This window comes from Notechis scutatus, chromosome 4 (assembly GCF_049901735.1).
Source record: "Notechis scutatus isolate UNSWTSFEM ecotype Mainland chromosome 4, rNotScu1.2, whole genome shotgun sequence".
Lineage (NCBI taxonomy): Eukaryota > Metazoa > Chordata > Lepidosauria > Squamata > Elapidae > Notechis > Notechis scutatus.
Window position 1 is genome coordinate 76,412,456 of NC_142012.1, and position 16,035 is coordinate 76,428,490.

General features: G+C 42.7%; 1 protein-coding gene and 2 long non-coding RNA genes across 13 annotated transcripts in view; 2 read left to right on the forward strand and 1 right to left on the reverse strand.

Moving 5' to 3' along the window:
- LOC148130791 (uncharacterized) overlaps positions 1-16,035 on the forward strand; it is a 715,147-nt gene that overhangs the window by 504,140 nt on the left and 194,972 nt on the right. The gene's annotated exons all lie outside the window — the stretch shown is intronic.
- Positions 1-16,035, forward strand: part of LDB3 (LIM domain binding 3) — a 151,574-nt gene that overhangs the window by 39,335 nt on the left and 96,204 nt on the right. The gene's annotated exons all lie outside the window — the stretch shown is intronic.
- On the reverse strand, positions 7,293-14,170 carry LOC148130792 (uncharacterized). 2 transcript variants are annotated; one of them, XR_015749316.1, is made up of 3 exons: positions 14,023-14,170; positions 10,412-10,621; positions 7,293-8,312 (listed from the first exon to the last, which is right to left on the reverse strand). It is a non-coding gene; the product is annotated as an uncharacterized LOC148130792 (long non-coding RNA). The 2 variants fall into 2 exon arrangements; XR_015749315.1 differs by lacking the exon at positions 7,293-8,312 and adding an exon at positions 9,215-9,276.

Consider the following 16,035-nt stretch of genomic DNA (forward strand, 5'->3'; position numbering starts at 1 on the left):
AAAGGATAAAGGTGGACTGTGGAAGATAAAGATGGAAAGAAGAATGCTCTGGAGAAGTGAAAATTAAAACACTAAGGAAGAAACCAATAACATAAACCTAGGTGAAAACAGGAAGGATGCCATCAGGTTATGGTTGCCCAAAAGCAGAGATGGTATTCAACAGGTTCTGACCAGTTCTGGAGAACTGGTGGCAGAAATTTTGAGTAGTTCAGAGAACGGGCAAATGCCACCTTTGACTGGCCCCGCCAACCCCATCTCTCTCTCTTCTCTTCCTCCCATTGAGTCCCAGCTGATTGGCTGGGTCTTCTTTGGTTGCCCTGCACAGGAGAACGGAGCTGGAAAGCAGGTTAGTGGGGTGGAGAGGGAATGGGGATTTCGCAGTAACCTTCCCCCAGGAGTGGGGAGAGAATGTAGATTTTACAGTATCCTTCCCCTACCACGCTCACCAAACCACGCCACACCCACCAAGCCACCCCACGTCCACCAAGCCACACCCATAGAACTGGTAGTAAACTTTTTTTTGAATCCCACCACTATCCCAAAGGTGCTTTTTCAGATGGCAACTGGACTTGCTGTAGCTGAAGAAGCTTCTTGAATGAGAAATGAAACATCTTCAAGGAAAAACGAAGTCCAGGTGCCTTTTGAAAAAGCACTTGTGGGACATGAAGTTTGTGGGTTTCTTTGTCAATCAATGGACTTTCACGTCAAAATGCTTGAGAGATTGTGAGGAAACTAAGAAAGTAACATAAGGCTACTTATCAACAGCCAACAAGTAGAAGAGGAGGGTTTTTTTTTAGTAGCTTATCACCTACATGATAGTCTTGCTTGGAAAAAAGGACCAGGAAGAAGATTAAAAATATTTGAGGAGATTCTATTCTAATCACCTCACTAATAAAAGAAGTGTGGAGTTTCCTATCACAGGTCTGAAGCTTCTGTGTCTTACCCATAATCCTTGCTTTTAAACTCCTCATAGGTAGTCCTTGACTTATGACCATCATCAAGCCTGGCAGTGATGGTCGTAAGTTGTGACAGTGGTGAAAGCAGGTTATCGTGTGACTTGTCTGTGTGACCTCTTCTTTCCTTTATCATGCCCTGGTTTGACGGCAATAACGTAATGAGTCTCTGTGGAAGCTGGACTGAGAAAGACTGAGAGAAAAAAAGAGAGGCCCCTTTGAATTCTGGGGCAGGAAAAGATGATTAAGAATGCCATGGATACATCAATCTTAGATGGAATAAAGACGGAATGCTCCCGAATGACCAGCCAGCAGAAACTCATAAACTCTCAGGGTGTAATGCCAGCAGATGATGGACTATTAACATGACTGTTCTTAGTACTCTGGAAGGAATTAGAAGAAGACACAGGGTGAGGAAGGTGGAGAAAGAGATCTGAGCAGGTCCTTTTGAAGGAGCTACAAGGAATTATTATTAGAGACTGTGACAATCACTGCTTGTCCATGCATGTTGTGGCCAGTAGGCCTCTGCCCCCTCCCTCCCCCCCCATTGAATCAGAGGAGGAGAAGGAGGAGGTGTGGGTCAGCATCAGGGCAACCTGAGAACTCCAAGGGGGGAAGAGGGAATGGAGATGGAAGAGAGAGAGAGAGAGAGACAGAGGCGGAGCCTGGGCCATCCGTCAGGCCTCAGATGGAGAGTCAACATCCCCCGGTCTGGAGGTGGCTGATGAGGAAGAGGAGGAACAGCTGGGTGCAGTGCCTGATACATGGATGCACAGAAGTCAGAGGAGAGGAGAGCAGTGGAAATCTATGGGCTGGTCCTTGGGATGGAAAAGCCACCACTGCTATAAAAGGCAGGGGGCAGAGATGAATAGATGTGGGAGACAACTATTCATCTCCCTACCAGACAAACTTGTTGGCCTGCGGCGAAAGAGAAATTTTTTTGCAGGGGCTGCTGGTGCTCCTAATAGAGGAATCACTGATTTAAATACAGAGGGTTTGTCATGTTTGAGGAGCTGGGTCAGAACAATGCAGTTCTCCACTTATGGGCACTTATCTAAACATTCCAGAGTAGTATTGTCCTAGAGAAAATCCACAAAATGTTTCTTATTTAGCTGCCCATAAGCTTCATAGCAGATCATAAAGTAGAGGGGGTTTAAAAGGAGGTCGCAAAGGGGCAGAGAAGGGGGACACGGTGGGGTGGACGCCTTGCTCCCCCACTCCTTAACCGTACAATTGACCTTCCTGGAAGTTCTCTAAACACAAATCTGGAAGGTAACCAGGTTGAACATTTTGTGTTTTAGCCCCAATGGAATAATCTTGCTTTGTTTATGGGTGGGGAAAGAGACGCCTCATATGGCCACCCTGCAAATTGTTTAATTTAGGTTAAACGGATACAAAATCTTATCAAATTAGTGCAATTTTAAAGTGCAAAGAACAATCCCTGCAATTTGACAATTTCACAAATCCCAAGACCTGCCACTCTGGGTCCACGACGCTCTTAAAAAACAGCCCCTCCGGTCCAGCAAAAGAGGAGTGGGGAGGCTTTCTAGGACACTTCAATAAAGGAGGCTTTCTAGGGACACTTCAATAAAGGTTGCCTAGAGGCCGCCTCGCTGCTCCAGACTCGGCTGTCTGTCTGTCTGTCTGGTCATCCCAGGTTCAGCAGAGCTACTCGGTCCAATTCTCCTTGCTGTGCTCTGCGGGGACCCTGGAGTCAGCGGGGCAGCCCTTCCTTTTCCACCGGGGGAAGTGGCCACGCCCGGGGACAGGAGGCCTGTGGGGTCCTCGGCAGGAGGGCTGCGTTCCGGGCCCGATTCTGCTGCCCGGTGTTTCTCTGCAATGGCGAGCAAGACTTTCAGGAAGGCGTTCTCGGTCAGGAGAGTCTCGGAGGCCTCGGCCAGCTTCCGCAGCTTCTCGGCCAGGTCCTCCAGCCGCCAGGTCCTCTGACTGCACAGCCCCTGCAGCTGCTCCTGGTGGCTCTGCTGCTGCTGCTTCAGGGCGCGAGTCTCTCGCTGCAGCCGCTGGCTCTCGCTGCGGGTTTCGGACAGCTGCCCCTGCAGCTGCCCCTGGGCCTGGTGCAGGGCCTGGATCTCTGCCTTCAGCAGCCCGATCTCCTTTTCCAGGTGGGCGATGCGTGCCTGCTGGAGGCTGGTCTCTTGCCAGAGGCCGGGCCCCCAACCCGCAGCCGGAAAGGGTGGGCTGGGTGGTAGAGGATGAATTTCAGGAGGCTGGGCACGCTAATCAGAGAAGTTGCAGGGAACTTGGAGCTCTGGTCCTTCCTAGGAGAGCAAAGAGAGGGGTGAGCCTTTCTGGGCACAGGGGGTCAATCATGGAATAACAGAGTTGGAAGGGACCTTGGAGGTCTTCTAGTCCAACCTAATCTCTTCTGGACAACCTTCTGCTGATGAGAAGCCCTCTTTGCTGACTGGACCCTTTTGGCACGTCCCTCCCAGGCAGCCTTTCCTTTGGTTAAGTTAGGAGGGCAGTGGGGGGTGTTCTTGGCTTGGAGCAAGTCTGGCTTCTGGTGCCGGACTGTAACACTCCCAAGAATCTACCGAGGATTTGGAGACGGCAGGGTTAGGAATATGATGCCACAATAAGGCAGCATGAATGGAAATTCCAAAATCTGCAAATTACTGCTGTGAGGAATCACACTCAAACTCAAAGTGGTTGGAAAACAAAGCAAAGATTTTATTTGAAGTGTTTGCAAAGGGTGGTGGACCTCAGTACACACAGGTAAGAGACCACACCCAAGTAACAAAAAAAAAAGCATACTTTTATACTCATCTTACTCCTGTCAGTCTATGCCACATCGTTCCTTTCCAGGCCCAGTTGATAGGCCCAGCCTGGTCACATGCTTTCCGACTGCCTATCGCACTGCTATGGAAATTAGCGCCGAATCTTCACATTTTTCAGCTCACTCCAAATTGAGGGTAAACCGAGAAGTAACTGGCTGCTTTTTCAGTATAATGTTTATGTAAGGAAATGTGTGGTTTCCACAAAGCTGTGACTGTGTTAAGCACAAAAATGAAATGTTTTTATTTGCTTGGTTGCAGCCACATTTTCAAGGAACAACCCACAAAGCTAATTCTGTGAAGATGTCTCACTAACTTTTGTTGGAATACACACTCCTTTCGGTGTCGCAGCAATCATATGATTAACCTGCATTATAAATCAATGCCTCAAAGCAAGGCTGCACATTATAATCATTATGGATGGCCTAGTTTTCTGTCAGTCAGTCAGTTAGTCAGTCAGTCAGAGTTTCACACAACCTTTCCAATTTAAATTGGGCTGATCCCATTTGGAGTTAGATTTTCACAGAAGAATAGGCAAGGTGGCTCAGTGACTAAGATGCTGAGCTTATCAATCAGAAAGGTCGGCAGTTCGGTCGTTCGAATCCCTAGCACCACATAATGGAGTGAGCTCCCATTACTTGTCCCAGCTTCTGCCAACCTCGCAGTTCGAAAGCATGTAAAAATGCAAGTAGAAAAATAGGGACCCCTTTGGTGGGAAGGTAACAGCGTTCTGTGCACCTTCGGTGTTTAGTCCTGCCGGCCACATGACCACGGAGACGTCTTCGGACAGTGCTATCTCTTCAGCTTTGTAATGGAGCTGTGCATCGCCCGCTAGAGCTGGAAACGACTAGCACATATGTGCGAGGGGAATCTTTACCTTATAGAAACAGATTTGTTTGTATGCCATTGTGCACTGATTGGAATTCTCTTTCTGCAAATTGTCCTGGGAATATTACTGGGATACCAAAAACTTTAAAGAAGCTACTAAGAAAGTGGATTTTTGTCTGTGAGTTGGCTTTCCCATCTTTTTTTCTTTTTTTAAATCCAAGGTTTTCTGTTCTCACTTAGCATCAATTTGTAGAATTCATTAAGCTGGAAATACATTCCAAAGCAATTTTCGTTTGCATACTACATGAAATTGAATGTAGCAGTGCAAAATATTTTATGTAGGTAGCGACAGATATTTTTCTCCCAAGGCGCAAAGAAAAAAAATCTGCTGCAAACTACACGTAAGTGTTAGGAAGGGCATCCAGCCAGTCAATGCTCCGTCACCCAGACTCTACCCTGAATTAAGGGATCTACAAGGTCATTAAAAGGGAGGCTTATTTTGTGTAGGATAACTTGGACAATAACTTTATTTCTTTATTTACCACATTTTATATTGCCTTGGTTTATGATCTCGTGGATTTTTTATGCAAACCTCACAACATCTCATTGATTCTGTGTACGAAAGGTAGATAGGATATGAGTTCACTTGTCCACGGCTCAGTTCTGCCATACCAGTGGTGGTATTCTACCGGTTCAGCCCGGTTCAGTCAAACAGGTAGTTTAAAAAAAGCTTCCCACAAACAGCTGAGAGGCAAACTAAGAGAAAAGGGCAGGATCAGCCTTTCTACCTGCCCCTGCACTTTTCTCTTCTTTATCCTCTCAGCTGGTGTGTGGAAAGCTGCATGCACACATTAGGTGCACATGCCCGCATGCAGGATCACTGAGCCAGTAGTGGAACAGGTAGAATCCCACTGCTGTGCCACACCTATTACTTTTTCTCTTGGTGAAACTTCAGCTTAAATCTTTTGATGGTGTGAACAATACAGCTGAGAATCTCGGTGTCCTTCTTCGCACTCAAAGTTAGGTGAGATTTTTAAAAAAAAACGGTGAAAGGGTGTGATTGAGCTCCAAGAGAAGAAGAAGAAAAAAAACGGCATGATTTTATGAGGCTCAGAAAATAATTTGCTCAATATATCCCAAGAAAGGAAATGTGACACCCTGCTTCTCGGGGTTCCAGTGAGATGGCTTGCAAAGGGCCCATCTGTCTATTTTCAAACCTTTCTGATAGTTTTCTTGATTGTTTTGGTCATTCAGATCTTTTCAAAAGCTATGACAGCATTAGAACTGGACACGGTTATGTTCAAGAAAGCATTGCTGGCTCTTTCTGAGCACAGAAATGTCCAGTAAAATAGGGTTTAGCTGCAGGCTGATAACTAGCAATTTTATTCCCACCCTTCTCCTCTTCCCATCCTTCTTCTCTTCTTTCTTTCTTTCTTTCTTTCTTTCTTTCTTTCTTTCTTTCTTTCTTTCTTTCTTTCTTTCTTTCTTTCTTCTTCTTCTTCTTCTTCTTCTTCTTCTTCTTCTTCTTCTTCTTCTTCTTCTTCTTCTTCTTCTTCTTCTTCTTCTTCTTCTTCCTCCTCCTCCTCCTCCTCCTCCTCTCCTCCTCCTCTTCTTCTTCCTCTTTTCCCCCTCCTCCTTTTCCTCTGCCTCCTCCCTCCTCCTTCACCTCTTCTTCCTCCCTCTCCTCCTCCTCCCTCCTTCCTTTCTTTCTTTCTTTCTTTCTTTCTTTCTTCTTCTTCTTCTTCTTCTTCTTCTTCTTCTTCTTCTTCTTCTTCTTCTTCTTCTTCTTCTTCTTCTTCTTCTTCTTCTTCTTCCTCCTCCTCCTCCTCCTCCTCCTCCTCCTCCTCCTCTTCTTCTTCCTCTTTTCCCCCTCCTCCTTTTCCTCTGCCTCCTCCTTCTCCTCCTTCACCTCTTCTTCCTCCCTCTCCTCCTCCTCCCATCCTTTCTTTCTTCTTCTCTTCTTCTTCTTCTTCTTCTTCTTCTTCTTCTTCTTCTTCTTCTTCTCTCTTCTTCTTCTTCTTCTTCTTCTTCTTCTTCTCCTCCTCCTCCTCCTCCTCCTCCTCCTCCTCCTCCTCCTTCTCCTCTTCCTCTTTCCTCTTCCTTCATCTCTTCTTCCTCTCCCTTCCCCTCCTCCTGCTCCCCTCTTTCTTCTCTTCTTCTTTTTTCTTCTTCTTCCAGCATTTACAAGGACTATTTTCAGTGCCCTTGTCCGAATCTTCTTGACCTATCAAATCAGAATTTTCTTTCCAACATACAGTACCTGATATACCCTCTCCCTTATCACAAAAACCAGAACCACCTCCTCCTCCTCCTCCTCTGATTTAGAAGATGCTGCTATTGTTGGCAACACTCACATAGATTCTTCTGGAATTTCTTTGCAGGCCCATCCATTTCTGGTTTTTGGGAGATCTCACTGGCAAGTGCTGACAGGCCTGATCTGTTTATAGCAAGCCTGGAAAGGTCAGATAACTATTTTCCAAAAACAGCAGGGAGACCAAAACTGTAGAATACATCTAACCTCTGAGGAAGCAAAGCAAAGCAAAGCAAATTTAGAATAGAATAGAATAGAATAGAATAGAATAGAATAGAATGATCAGTACAGGTAGATATACAGTAAGTGTGTCCCTCTCTGCCTAAAAGTAAGACAGAGAATATCAATTCACAAAAGGGATATTGGTCAACATGCCAGAATTGTCATTCATTTGCAGCAGTGGTGGTATGCTACCGGTTCAGACCGGTTCACCTGAACCAGTAGTAAAGAAAGCCTCCCACGATCAGCCGAGAGGATAAAGAAGAGAAGGGAGTGCAAGATCGGCCGTCCTACTCGCCCTTGAACTTTTCTCTTCTTTATCCTCTCAGCTGATTGGTGCTGCAGGCCTCAGCTGGTGTGGAGAAAGCTGCGCAAGTGTGTTAGATGCACACACGTTAGGTGCACATGCAATTACTGAACTAATAGTGGAACAGGTAGGATCCCGCTGCTGACTCACAGACAGCCCATCCCTCCATTCCAGCCAAAGTAATTTCTTTGTATATTTCTATAATCAAATATCACTACGGCTTTTTCACCACTGGGCTGGCCAGTTTCTGTTTTTCAGTCCTCCCATGAGCACAATCTCATCTGAAAGTTGCCACCCACGAGTGAAGAGGTAATATCTCTTGTCCTTGCAAATTTTCCCCGCTTCTTAGATGCCCACAACATCAAAAAATCATCAAAAAATCAAAAGCATTTCTTTTTTAAAAGAAATATTCTTGGGTGACAGTATCCATCAAGTTATATGTCAGGTCAACTAACAAAGCACCATGATGCTAAATGTTTCACAAAGACTGAGTTTTCCTTAAGTATGTTCTCATTTTCTCGAATGCTCCATCAAACTGAAGGGTCCATTTATAAGGAAACAAAGATTTTCCTTACATGAATGGTGTGTCCTGCACAGAGGTGCACCTGATGTTGCTCAAGTTTGTTGTGGACACCCACAACTTTGAAAAGGGCCCCCCTGTGGGTAGGTTTCACTGAGAGAAAAAAGCAATGAGTAAAGTGTGAGGGACTAGACTTTGCTCCAAAGAAACAGATGTCATAATTCATTCATGAAGCCCGATCCACTGAATTAAAAACATGAATTTCCTCTAAAAGGTCCTGTTTGAGGAACTCTTCTACCCCCAAATGTTGTTTGACGTCATCTCCCATTGGTGGTACCAGTCGAAGATGCTGGCAGCTTCTGGGATAACATTTCCCCCACTGTAAATAAAGAGAGCGATATTGCTATTATATATATATATATATATTTTAAAATCCAGCTGCATTGAAAATTAAACCGTGGATAAGCAAAATACAGTACATGGAACGTTTCTGGAGGATATTTTTGTATTCTCTTCTATTTATAAAATGTGTCTTGGTTCCTTCCTAATTTAGATGAATTTGTTGACTTGAAAGAGACTTTGTGAGATATTGTCAGCTCTTGAAATTGATTGTTTGGTAAAATGATATATTGTCTGGAAAAATTGAGGGAGGTGTTAAAATTTTATTTATTGAAGTTATACCACCTATCTCACTGTTGCATCAACTTTGTCCTCCCAGTCAAAAGTGGTAAAATATTTTGGCATACAAAAGCATTCTGATTTAACTGGATTTAACTGGACTCATGTGCTTCTTTTAAATCTTGATTTTTCCTCTTTTATTTAAATTTATAATCCATACTTATATTTCTCTCTGTGTGTTGTTTGCAGTTAGATATTCTCCTAATGCCTACTTCAATACTTTTTGAATACATGATTTCCTCTGCACAATATTATCCTTAGACTTTGTTAAATCTGTGGGGCAACAGAATTATAGTGAATAAAGTAGACCAGATGGGAATAATATGCAAAAGTTTTTCGAACTGAGAACTCTCTATTTGAAAGGGTGACGTTCAAAGTTTTCCTTGTCAAGTTCCAAATACTCTTGGTTTTAAATAATGGTTCTTCTTCTCTATGTTGGAAAATGTTTTGCACTGAAAGATCTTTCCATCTCAAAATATTTCTGGGATAATTGGACCCAATTGTGGGCTGCAACTGGTTTAACAACTGGTTCTGTGAGCCCACACTTTGCGCATGCAGCATACAATAAACACCAATTTGAACCTCTCCAGCTCACCTTCTAGTCTTCTCCAGTAAGTAGAACAGCTGAGGTGTGGTAATCCACTTTGGTGTGCAAATCAACTGAGCTGCAAAAGAAGGAAATGGGGAGCAACTTATTGTTGTTCATACCGGTTTGCTAGAACCGGTCCAAACCAGCAGTAGCCCACCACTGGTTGGATCAGTTTGCCACACTAGGTCTAGTATAAACTAGCTGATCCTTGTTTGAAAAGTGGCAATGTATCAGCAGACCTACTGTATATTTTATAGGTACAGTTCCTGTATGAGGCCCTGCCACTTAAGAATCATTAGAGGTGCAATGAACTATTTTTCTTCTCAGCAAATCTAATGAATTTGGAAAACAAGTTGGGTGAATAGCACTGCTGGTAACGGCAGGGCCTATCAATCTCTGTGAAGAACATTATTGGCATTTCAGCAAATTATCCTCCCTGGAATGTCTTGACTGGCATGACAAGGAGACTGCTGAAAGATGATTCTGCATGTAGGTGTGTTGTGCCTTTGAGACCTTCTTGACTCTTGGTGATGGCCTGGACTAGTCACGGCAGTTTCCTTAGTAAGATTTTCAAAAATAGTTTGCCATTTTGTTCTTCTTAGATCTTAGAGTGATTGATTGGACCAAGATCACCCAACTAGATTTGGGGTTAAGGCAGAAGTAGAACTTATGGTCTCCCAGTTTCAATCCTGGTACCTTATCCACTCCATCCATCCATCCATCCATCCATCCATCCATCCATCCATCCATATCTATCTATCTATCTATCTATCTATCTATCTATCTATCTATCTATCTACCTACCTACCTACCTACCTACCTACCTATCTCTATTTCTATCTATCATCTATCTTTCCATCCCTATCTACCTGTGTTTCTTTGAAAATAAGTCTGGATCTTATATTAATTTTTGCTCCAAAAGATGCATTAGGTCTTATTTTCTGGTTAGGTCTTATTTTTGGGAAATATATGGTTCTAAATGTGTCCATCTGGCCAACAATCTTAACTGGGGCTTATTTTGGGTGTAGGGCTTATATTATGAACATCCTGAAAAATCATGCTTGGGTTTATTTTCCAGTTGGGTCTTATTTTCAGGGAAACATGGAATCTATCCATCATCAATCTATCTATACCTCCATCCATCCATCCATCTCTGTGGCAGAGAGAAGCGATCACCTCCTCACTGATCTTTGAAGATGAATTTTTCTTACCAGGAGAGATCTGATTGTCTTTCTATATGCTTCCTGTAGGCATGTGTTCCCTCCAGCTGTCGTCCAAACAGTGCCATGCTTAGTACCAGCCTTTACATAAGGCAGGGTTGCCTATCTTATTTGAAGAACAGCCCAACAAAGTGTGATAGCCTTTTGCGCCTTCTCTCTCCCACTTCACAAGCGATCACATTACACATTCTTCCAGAGTCACTGACGATGAAAAAAGAGGACATGGATAAGAGTGCGGACACAAGCTGATTGTTGATATTTATTGCCACACAAATCTGACCACAAAAGTTTTCTCTTATGACATTCAACAAATCAGATCTCTGAAGGGAGATGAGAGAATGTAGCCACTTTCACTGCAACACATGATGCATGCAATGTTTTGGCAAGTGAAAGTATTTTATTTGTTTGAGCAGGTTTGTTTCCCATAATTCTCCATATCCCTGAAAAGCTCCTTCTATTTTAAGAGCGTCAAAAGCCACTTCAGAATTTATCTATTAGTGAAGCCTGTTCTTTTTTTTCCTTTATTTTTTGCTCCTACTTGTTTGCGTTCAAAAACTAAAGAATTGCAAATATTTGTGGTACATGACATAAATTAAATATTCAGAAAGACAATACCTTATGGTAGACAAAATCACACGATTTCTTCAGTTGGCATCTGGGACAATTTCTAAATCAGGTTCTCCAACTGTGGCAACTTTAGAACTCTACAGTTCAACTCCCAGAGTTCCCCAGCCAGCCATACCAGTTGGAGAATTGTGGGAGTTGAAGTCCACAAGTAAGATTTGGGGATAGAAAGCCCCAATCACAATTTTTTAAACCCTGCTCGCAGTCCTCATGGCTGCCAGAAATTAGCCGTTCTTTGCATCCCCTTACTGAAAAATAATAATGATTATTTTACCTAAGAAACTGAAATCTAACTTCCATTCCTTTTCTCCTGCTGTGGGTTTTATGGCAAAGAATGAAATCTGCACTATAATTTGAAGGGGGAAAAAAGCTCCATTAATCTAATTTAAAAGAATTAGGGCTATCCATTTCTATCTTTTCCTCTGCTCTTAAGTGGATTCTAATGCATATCTCTTTCTCTTGCATCATAGAGACTGATTATAAATTTTGTCTCCCAAAATTCAGGCTCATTTAAATAGAGGAATGCAGCCAGAGGGAAGAAAAGCACTTGCAAATTCAAAAGCTTTTATATTAAAGAGGGGGAAAGCTCTGACAAGATTATTATTGTAGCCAGTCTCTTTCTTGAATTACACTTTGAATAACAATGTACACCTCAATTATTGCATTTCACCATTTCCAAATGCCAGCTTTCTCCTTAAAGCTTCTTCACTAATAAAGGAAAGAAGACAATTCTTGGCAATCAGCCAGGATCAGCTCAGAATTGTGATTACACCTAAGCAGTAAGCAATGTCTCTAATATGAATGTCCAGAAGTGCCGGTAGCAATCAAGAGACTTAAAGACCATTTTTGCTAACAGCCTCCAAGATGTGTTTGGGGGAACATCCATTCAAAGTTTGACACAGAGTTTGTTGTTGAGAGCATTTGCACCAAGACAAAATCCTTGTGTGTCCAATCACACTTGGCCAATAAAGAATTCTATCTTCTATCTATCTTCTATCATTGTTTCTTATTTCAGCCATCAACTCAGTTAAGTCATTCTCAGAATCAATCCTTTTTTTTTTTTAAGTTGCAGAGGGTGAAAAGTGATCTCAGGTCACTGGAGATCTCATTAGGACTCTTCCTATTATCTTGAATGTCTGGATAGATCTGATATTTTTTTTTTTTAGCTTGGATGTGCTGAATGAGTGAAAAAATGCCAAAATGTTAAAGCTGCATGACTATATGGAGACCCAAAGTTCTTTTCCATAAACTGTTTTATACCAAATAAGCCCAGGAAAGGGAATCCATTTAATTCTATCCAGCACAATCCTGAAAGGGAAGAAATTAGAACAATGAAAACTTCAGCTTAACCAGTCAGGCCACAGTAATCAGAAACACAGCAGTTTTGCCAAGGAAAAGATCGTTTTGTGCAGTGTTTATCTTGGGTAGCTCTTACAATCTTAATTTATGTGTCCCTTTGAAATGTGGTTTTGAAAAAAAAAAGAGATTTTTTTTTAAAAATAATTCTAACGGAGCTGGCAGAAAATGGAAGACAAAAGAAGCTTAGTAAATGTTCATATTTCATTGGCTGCAAGTGAACATTTTTATCATGAATTTCATAGTGGCTGGTTCCAGGTCAAGTTTTTTTAAAAAAATATGCAAAAACTTGCTTCGCTGTGACATTTGTGAAGGCTGCGGACCTTGTTGTCTCCTTCACAACTTTTTTTTTGATGTTCTCCAAAATTAAAAATACTTGATAAAATACTTGATCATTCCTGCTAGCTGATGGCCACCAAGAATGTGATAAAATCCTTCTCATTTGGCTAGAAAGTATAGAAACTCAGCTCTGCCTTGAATACTTCGGTAAACAGTTATTTGTGGCCATGAGCCAGGTGCAACATGGCTTTAAGCCATTATTTGCCTAATAAGTCACAAAGGTTTGTCTAAACTGACCCATAAACCATAGCCTGCAACAATGGCTTAACTTCACATTCAACATACTAAGCCAAATTTAAGCAAACCATGATAGAGTTTAACATCTTACATAAACTGAGTTATTGTCTGATGAGTTGAGTTCTTTGCTTTGGCCAATGTCATTTTTGATGGTGCCCAGCAATGGTGGGATTCAAATTTTTTTACTACCAGTTCTGTGGGCATGGCTGGTAGGTATGGCAGGGGAAGGATACTGTAAAATCTCCATTCCCTCCCCACTCCTGGGGGAAGGATACTGCAAAATCCCATTCCCTCCCCACCCCACTAACCTGCTTTTCAGCTCCATTCTCCTGTTCAGGCCAACAAAAGAAGACCCAGCCGATCAGCTGGGACTCAATGGGAGGCAGAGAATAGATGGGGGCAGGGCCAGTCAGAGGTGGTATTTGCCAGTTCTCCGAACTACTCAAAATTTCTGCTACCGGTTCTCCAGAACTGGACAGAACCTGCTGAATACCACCTCTGAATACCACCTTTCATGAAATGAAAGGAAACTAGGATCAATTCTTTCTCCAGCTACAGATTTCTTTGCTATGAGGTTCAAGGTATCTCATGACAGATACTCCATATTTGCGAATGAACGTGTAACCAGCTTTGGTTTTTTACTGACTTTCCAGAGGAATACAATATAGCAATAGCACTTAGACTTATATACCACTTTATAGTGCTTTACAGCCTTCTCTAAGCGGTTTACAGAGTCAACATCTCTTCCCCAACAATCTGGGTCCTCATTTTACCCACCTTGGAAGGACGGAAGGCTGAGTCAATCTTGAGCCTGGTGAGACTCGAACTGCCAAATTGCAGGCAGCTGGCTGTCAGCAGCAGTAGTTTTGCAGTACTGCACTCTTAACCACTGCGCCACCGAGGCTCATAACATAACAATATGTAGTAACCAGCCAGCAATTTCCACCTTATGAGTGCCCATTTTGCACGTACTCCAGAAGTTTTCCATATAGGGGAGCATCCAACTCCACAAACTCACATCTGCGGTCTGAAATGGTTCGGCTTACCTGTACACATTTTATTTGAGAGCAGCAAGTTGCAAGGAAAATAATTCCTTCTAGGAACCATCTGGGCCCACCTTCCATCTGGTAGATTTCAGATCAGCTGATAGAGAGCAGATTACTTCTAGAAGGTCTTGCTTCTGGATTGGAACAAGTGTGTTGTCCCATCCTCCACAATCCCAACACTCCCCCCTCCTAAATACAACTGAACTGGCCCTGACTTATCTGTCTCAGTGCTTTGGAAGGTCGCTTACTGTTGATTATCCAAATATTCTTTGTGCTGGTTCCAATCATGTGCTTTGGGCTTCCTTGGAAACAGATAGTGGAAATCAGTTAGGGTCTAATTTTAGTAAGTTATTCTTCAGTGTTTAAGAGGAGGCTCTGTTCTGGAAACATCCCCTTTGCTCAGAGTATGTTCTCTTCAGCCACTCTTCAGTTTGCTTTTCTGTCCAGTGTTAATCTCTTCTCTTCATGTTTCAGCTCTTTGTGGACTTTGTCAAAATACGGAGAAGTCATCATATTGTCCCAGGGACCCTTGAAAAATTTAAGGGAGAGAGGAGGGATATTATTAACTTGGAGGTTGTCTTGCTTAATTCATCTCAGAGGAGTTTGCCCAGATCTCTCACCTACCTATCAGTTGAAATTCTTCTATCTTTAATAGGATTTATTTCTAACCTGCCAGCATGAAGCTTGGGAGAGGTGGGATGATGTTTTCATCTTTGAACCAAGCCAAGTTTTTTTTTTTAGTTTCATGAATTCATTCTTGGCTGCAATTTAGGCCAACAATAAAGATAAGACCTAGGCCAAGCTAAAATAAAGACCTAGCTTCTTCTCTGTCGTTGTATTTGTCGATGTTGCACACTGCACAATAATGCCGCATTGTATAGCACAATGCCCATCCATTGTCATTTTGGCCATCATCCGCCCTCTCCCATGCTGTGCATCGTCATAGACCAGGGGTCCCCAAACTTGGCAACTTTAAGACTTGTGGTCTTCAACTCCCAGAATTCTGGGAGTTGAAGTCCACAAGTCTTAAAGTTGCCATGTTTGGAGACCTCTGTCATAGATGATTGTCTGTGGCTTGTAAGAGAAACATTGCTTGCCTGTTTGGCTGTCAGGTTTGGGCCTCAAGACTCTCTAGTGCTTTTCTGTCATGTAGTGACCATCAGGAATTTCGCAATCTAGATTGAAGAATAACCCATCTGAGCACCCTTAATGGAATATCCTACACGAGCAGGAATTATGATGAATAATTCCATTCAGGAGCTGTTGAGTGTGATATGTGTCAAACATATCTTACACCAATAGTTTCACAGTCTATGACAGCCCAGGAAGAGATAAAGACATGAAAATTACTGTACTACAAGATGGGGTTTTTTTTTCCTGAAAGAGTTTGAAAATCTATATTTAGAATGTGAATATAAGGAACTTAGATCTCCCCATAGAAAGGAAGGAGGAGGGCAGTGATTGCAAAACAGAGATTTTGCAGAGATGCCTCTGAAAAGAGATTGGTAACTCACCACAACTAGAAGACAATAGCTGTTCTGCAGATATGCCTGAAAACTCGTCATATTTTGCATCCTTTGGGGTTGATTTATGGGTACGGTCAAGGATGATGCAGCTTCTCATCTTGGCTTTGTCTTCTTCCAATTTCATAGGACAAATCATCACAAAAGCTAGGTGAATGAAAAGACACAATTTTTCAGTTTGACGGTATTAGTTCTACATGGGTGTGGTGGTATGAATGGGGGACCGAGTTGTTGTAACTTTGGAACCATGTTGTAAGTAGCTTTCAGGGGGTTTGTTATAACTTTGATTAGTCAATTATCTATATTGAAGTCCATGTGATCCTCCTCCTCCTCCTCCTCCTCCTCCTCCTCCTTCTCCTTCTCCTTCTCCTTCTCCTTTTCCTCCTCCTCCTCCTCCTCCTCCTCCTCCTCCTCCTCCTCCTCCTCCTCCTCCTCCTCCTCCTCCTCCTCCTCCTTCTCCTCCTCATCTTCTCAAAAGGTTCAGCAATGA